At 38.0% G+C, this 7212-nt stretch overlaps 1 pseudogene; it reads left to right on the forward strand.

Annotated features, from left to right (window-relative positions):
• The first annotated feature begins 2028 nt into the window (after positions 1 to 2028).
• LOC133099790 (NXPE family member 1-like) lies at positions 2029 to 5700 on the forward strand (annotated as a pseudogene).
• The last annotated feature ends 1512 nt before the right edge of the window (positions 5701 to 7212 follow it).

Genomic DNA, 7212 nt, shown 5'->3' on the forward strand with positions numbered 1-7212 from the left:
TGGCTATCATCAAAAAATCTACAAATAACAAATGCTGGAGAGGGTGTGGAGAAAAGGGAACCCTCTTACACTGTTGGTGGGAATGTAAATTGGGGCAGCCACTATGGAAAACAGTATGGAGGTTCCATAAAAAACTAAAAATAGAGCTACCATATGATCCAGCAACTCCACTCCTGGGAATATATCTGGGGAAAACTATAATTAGAAAAGACACATGCGCTTCAATGTTCACAGCAGCACTATTTACAATAGCCAAGACATGGGAACAACCCAAGTACCCATCAACAGATGACTGGATTAAGAAGAGGTGGTATATGTATATACAATGGAATATTACTCAGCCATAAAAAAAGAATGAAATATTGCCATTTGCAGCAACATGGATGGACCTAGAGAATATTATACTTAGTGAAGTCAGAAAAAGACAAATTTATATGATCTCACTTGTATGTGGAATCTAAAAAATAATACAAATGAATCTATACACAGAACAGAAACAGACTCACAGACATAGAAAACAAACTTATGGTTACCAAAAGGGAAAAAGAGGCAGGGGGAGGTATAAATTAGGCATATGGGATTAACAGATACAGACTACTGTACACCAAACAGATAAGCAACAGACTTACTGTATTCCACAGGAAACAATATTTGATACATTGTAATAACCTATAATGGAAAATAATCGGAAAAATGTAGGTAGATAGATAGATATAACCTAATCACTTTGCTGTATACCTGAAACTAACACAATATTGTAAATCAACTATACTTCAATTAAAAAAATAAATACATAGTATTTTTAAATTATTTGAGGGAAAATTAACAAATTTATAATATTAGGCTCTACTACTTTTAAAAATGTTAAAGCTTTTCGTTCAAGGTCTTTTAAGAATATTCTTCAAAAGAGTTTTCAAAATGCCTCCAACGAGGTCAGAGATTATCTTCTGTTGTATTTTCTGGTGATTATTACTGGTATAGATAAATGCTATTTTTACAAGTTTATTTTGTATCCAGCTCCTTGCTGACTCTGTTAATGCTAACGATTTGCTAACTCTGGTGGGGGTTTTTTGGTGGACAATAAAAACATCTGCAAAAAATAAAATTAAAAAATTAAAGAAAAATGAAAAATAAGACAGTTTGCTTCTTCCCTTACAATTCTCATACACTTGTTTGTTTGTTTTCTTTTCTTTTGTTTTATTGTTCAGGACTTCTAAAGTGGATAACATTTTTGTCTTATTCCTGACCTTGAAAGGAACTTGGGTTCTGTTAATCTTTATTTTTAACTACATCTCATTTTCTTGTTTCTTGTCCCCTTTGATTTACTCTATTGCTTTGTACCTACCACGTGGGTCTTACTGATTTTATTGCTGGGGTACAGTGGACGTATTTTTTTGTTTAAGCTTTATGTGTGTTCTAAAGTACAAAAGGGTTGACAACCGCCAGTCTATAACCATTGTTCTCACAATTACCTGACTTGATTGCATGTGAGGCTTTTGAAAAACATAAACTCTCGGGCAAGGCATTTAGTGATTATGATTCAGCTGATCTGGGCTGCAGCTTGAAAATCCATATTTTTAGAAAAGTTTGCAGGCACCTCTGACTATCAATAAGATTTGGAAATTACTGAATTTGAGAACCTATAAAAACATGATCTAGTGCTAAAAGGATAAAAAGGAACCTCTAAGGTTCTAACGATTTTTCAGTAAGAAGTTAACAGATGTTTAGGTGGTTTGGGGGAAAATGTGCAGGTGGCCAGCCATCCTGGAAGAGGAAATTGTATTAATAAAGAGTGAGAGCTGAAGGAAAGGAAGGTCAGCTCCAGAAAATAATAACAGTTACTCATTAAAATGTATCAATAGAATGCAAAAAAGGAGTGGCAGGAAGGAGAGAGTTAAAAAAGAGGCCATAGCATAAAGCCATATTAAAATTAGACTTTACCCCCAGGGTAATGAGAAGCCATTGAAGGGGTTTAAGCAGGGAGGGATGTGAAGAGAGTTCTGCTTGAGAAGGACTGATTTAGCAACAATGGAGAAAATTAATTGGAGAGAAAGCGGGACTGAAGCTTTGACCCTTGGGATGACTTCTACAATTCAGGAAATAAACAATGGTGACTTGAACTATAATACAGTTGGGGAAGAAAAGACTATTAGACGAGGGTAAAAGATATACATAAGTAGAACTAACAGAAGGTAATGATGACTGGTGATAAGATGTATAAGAAAAGGAAGAGTAAATGCACTGGAATCAATTTATTACTTATAAGTATTCTCTGAGCTCTATATTTTGGATTTAATATATTTATCTACAATTGTTCAGGCATTCTCAAAAACACTGAGGTTAAAGATAAATGTGTAATATACATTTTATTCAAAATTGTCAGAGTTTAAATAAAATTGATGATAATATGTAAATAAATATTCAAACACAGAATAAGTAAAAATTATTTGGACAGGTTCATTTCATAGTATGTCACATTCCTTGCCCCTTCAGTTTTGGTTCACTCTAACTTACCCATTTCCCTCCGCCACTGGAACAGCTCCACAAAGTCCCCATACCCTAAAACATCACCGAGCCTGTTAAAGTCACCAACGGAGACTGAGCTGAGAATAAAGGGGATCATGGAGAAATTAGACCAGCTGATCCCACCCAGACCCTTCACCCACGTGAGCTCCACCACCAGCACTAAACACAGCAAAGCCACCCTCCTCCGCCCTCAAGACACATACTGCAGGGGGGATCAGCTAGACGTCCTACTGGAGGTGAGGGACCACTTGGGACGCAGGAAGGAATATGGCGGGCATTTCCTGAAGGCCAGGATGTCCTCCCCAGCCCTCAAGGCAGGCGCTTCGGGAAAAGTGACAGACTTCAACAATGGCACCTACCTTGTCAGCTTCACCCTGTTCTGGGAGGGCCGGGTGTCTCTGTCTCTCCTGCTCATCCACCCCATTGAAGGGGTGTCGGCTCTCTGGAGGGCAAGGAACCAAGGCTATGACAGGGTGATCTTCACAGGCCAGTTTGCCAGTGGCACCTCCCATGTCAATACTGATTGCGCCCTGGTTTTAAATTCAAGTGCTGAACTATGTACCTGGATACTCGTGACCAAGAATTCTACTTTCTGACCTCAACACATACTCTGTGAGGCCCTGACTGACATGACCACCAGGAATGGAGAAATTTCTTATCTTACTGTCAAGGAAGAAGCCTTTTTTCACAGCTAAGTATACTTTTAGATACACTGAGAGGTGCCCACAGGCAGAGCTACATTGCCTACCTCAATTAATATTGAGCATGACCCTCTCAGATGCCTCTTTAAGGTCTGATCAGGTATGCCGCATCTTCCTGAGCCCCCTGTTCATGACTCCCACCACCAAGGTTGGCATTCTCACTCAGATGTTCAATAAAAGAGGGCTGCCCAAGGTGAACTATATTATATATGCCTGTCCTTCTCCGTGATGACCGGTATTCTCAGATTCAGTCATATCTTTTACTGTAGACCTAGGTTTTACAAAATATGTTCAATGGAAAAGTATTCTGCTGTGTTAGTTAATAGATGTTACACCAGAAAAGGATTCCTTGATAAGCGTATGATAACATCCATGCTTCTTCATCCCCCATATCATATTCTGTGGATTCTACCTCTTAAGTATCTTCTGCATTTATCCATTTCTCTCCATGCCTAGTGCTCTTACCTGAGTTCAGATCATCATCATCTCATCCAGATTACTTGTCACAGATTCCTTTCTGCCTAGCCTACCCTCTCTAATCCATTGCCCACACTGCAGCCTGAGGCATCTTTCCAAAAATCCAACTCCTTCCTACTGGTCATCTCCAATTGATCTCAAGATCAGGTATTCTCAGATATTCTCAGATATCAGGTTGGAGGAGTCCTTCATACTCCCTGAGTTGTGATCTAGTGATTCTCGGAAGCCTCCAGTTGAACAGGCCTCCATAAACTGGGGTGTAAGCATGTTTCTCATATCAATCATGGCAGTGTCAATGCCAAGATTTTCTCCCATTCCTCACAAACGTGCTCACTTCCTGGTCTGCCAGCTCTACCATAAGCTGCAAAACACTTCATGAGTCACTTTGGGAATTTACAAAGGATAACTTATATGCCACCACAAATCCCAGAACCTGTGGGCCAATCCCTGAGACAACCTATCAGTTCCAGACTCTTTGGCTACTTTGCTAACTTTCTGTAAGTCTCAGAGGCTCAGTCCATTTCCTTTTCCCTTTCCATTCTTTTTTTTTTCCCCTAAGGATCCATTATTTTTCCCTGGGAATTCACTTTCCCTAAGCTTGGCCATAGAGTGGAATGCTAGGTTCTCAGCAACCCCTTTCTTAGCAGTTTTCTAAGTCAAGCTTACAGTCTTTTCCCCTTAAGCTTCCAAAAAATATGCTAAGAGGAAGTAAAGTATGGATAGCAAACATGGAAAAATAACATGCATTTCAGATCTTACATAGTTATCCAAGTGTTGGCTCCTGATCAATAGTCTTTGATTCCCTTCTGAAACAAGTAAAAGCACAGTTGGGTTTCTGTTCTTTCCCTTTGATCTCTGATGGTACCCCTCACCAAATCTCCTCCTACCCACTAAGTGTCCTTATGCTTAAGTCCAAGTAAGGATGAAAATGTGTTGATCCTTTCCTTTCTCTGGATTGAACCTGAAGAGACATCCATAGCAGTGAATCAGGTACCACTTATATCTGTTGTACTACCTGGCACCTGGGTCCCCATTCCCCCGTGTCCCCTTTCTGCCTGCTACCGCTTACCTACACATGTACACAGGATTGGAACAAAGAGTGAATCAAAGGGAGGGTAAGAGCTTTGAAGTAGGAGAGTCAGATAGTCAGTCTTTCATCAACTGGAGGAAAGAAACGCAGTGTATATTTATTAATGCATCAGACTGAACATGACTTTCTGCCAGCCACTTTGTGAGGTATTAGGGATACAGCAGTGGACCAGGCAAATGCATTACCTTCCTTCATAAAGCTTACAACCCTCAGAAAGCAAATTTCTAGGAAAAATGGAAGGTAAACATAGCAGAAAACATATATAAAGAGGGAAGCAGGAACCCTGTGAGAAGAGGTCTTCATGCCAGGCTAAGAAGCCTGAACTCCTTAGGTAAGTGATGGGGATTTTAAATAAACAACTTTAAAATAAAGGATTTTAAGCAGTAATGCAGTTGCATTTGCAATTAGAAAGGATGCTCTGGCAGTTGTGTTGAAGAATTTAGATGGGATAAAATTGAGACGGCCTGGCTAGAGGCTGACAGTAATCTAAGAAAAATATTGTATGAACTTGAATAAGTGATGTGTAAGTAGAGAGAGAGGAGGACTTTCAGATTAGATAAATACTTTGAAACTAAAATTCCAGGACACACTGATTGCATGTGACAGAAGAGCAGAGCTGCCCTGGACTTCAAGGTGCTCCCAGAAAGGTAAATAGTTTTCCTAATGCATATACAATGGATATACAATAAAAAATCCTAATTCATATACAATGCCCAATAGATACAATATTTACAACAACCATAATAGCTTGCAGTTGTAGCAAATTTTAAATTATCCTTCACTCACAAGCTTCTATTACTTGTATTGTGTCAACAGACAGCAGGGTAATTTGTTGTCTTATTTTTTTGAAGGTCCAGTGTAGGAGTTGAAACGATGAAACATCTTAACCACATTGATGTCTCCTGATATAACAGTAAGTTTGCTTTGTCCTGTGGTAGGTGGTGCTTGGCATGGATCTTCTAAGAGACATTCTGACACAGAGGAAACTTTATCAGAATCAACCCTAGCAATCACGATTTTCCGGGAACACCATTCCTAGCAGGGGTCTGTGGTGTCAATCACCTTGGATTTTAAAGAGAGAAATCAATTCAAGGAAATTATTTCAAACTCTTTTTATAACAGATTTCATCTCAATTTATCCCAAAGGGGAGAGTATTCATATCCTACATCCATATTTAAACCCAGGAATGCATCTCCTAGAGTCAGTGATTCTGTCTGAGGGACATTCTGTACAAATCTCTGATGGATACCCACAGCTTCAGAGTAGGAACATTTTGGTTTAGTTAGCCAAATTCTCTGTGGGCATACCTTCCTAACCTTTAGTGGATGCACTTAGCAGTTTTATATGGAGTTTTCCATTTCATTAAATGTGTTTTAGTGTTAAACACAAAGCCATATTACTTATGAAAGAACAATGTTTATACTTAGCTTTAAAATAACTTTCTTTAAAGCCTAAGAGTTTACCAATAACAATCATTTTGAGATGTACCTCAACTGATTTATTGCCTAATATTTATTCATTTATTCAGCAAATGTTTATTGAGATTCTAACAGATATGAGGCATTATGGGCAAATGGAGAAAAATAAATGTTCAGCAAGGCTGCAATCTGAAAGACATTTAACCTACCAATTCTATGAAGGAAGTAAAAAGGCAGAAGGGCTTATGATAAGGTGGTATTTGACTTAGCCCCAAAGGATATCTGTAGACAGGGAATGAGGTGAAAGAGAAAACTCATAAAGATCATGAGTAAGGTTGCCAGGTTTAGCAAATAATAATACAAAGTATCAGTTCAATTTCAGTAATTCCTAATTTCTTATGCATATGACATGAGATAAAGGGAAAATATTGCACGAGAAATACTGACACTAAAAAATTATTGCTTGTTAAAAATAATTCAAATTCAATTTTGTATTTTTTTAATCTGATAACTCTACTCAGGAGCAAAATTATCATGAACTTTGTTCAACAGCCCAAAGGAGTGAGAGCATTTGGTGGAACGTAGTGAAGCATGAGGCTCAAAAAAGGAAGAAACTAAATCATGGAAGGCTCTCAAGTACAAAGCTGAGGATTTTAGTGTTTATTCAGTAAGTTTTTGAAAGCTACAAAAAAACAATTAAGGAAGAGAGCGATGCAATCTGCTTTGTGCTTTAAAGAGCTAATTCACAATTTACCAAAATGTGCATGACCTACAGAAAGACAATTTAAATTGCTACTAAGTGATATAAAACAAAATTTATATAAATAGATGAAAAAATACTGTTTGTTTCTGGGTGGGATAATTTGATACTGAAAAAAATGTCAATCATCTCTGCATTATTTTCTTATTGTTGCTGTAACAAAGTACCTTGAACAACAAAAATGTATCATCTTGCAACAACAAAAATATATCATCTTGCAGTTCTGTAATTCAGTAGTT

This window comes from Eubalaena glacialis, chromosome 10 (assembly GCF_028564815.1).
Source record: "Eubalaena glacialis isolate mEubGla1 chromosome 10, mEubGla1.1.hap2.+ XY, whole genome shotgun sequence".
Classification (NCBI taxonomy): domain Eukaryota; kingdom Metazoa; phylum Chordata; class Mammalia; order Artiodactyla; family Balaenidae; genus Eubalaena; species Eubalaena glacialis.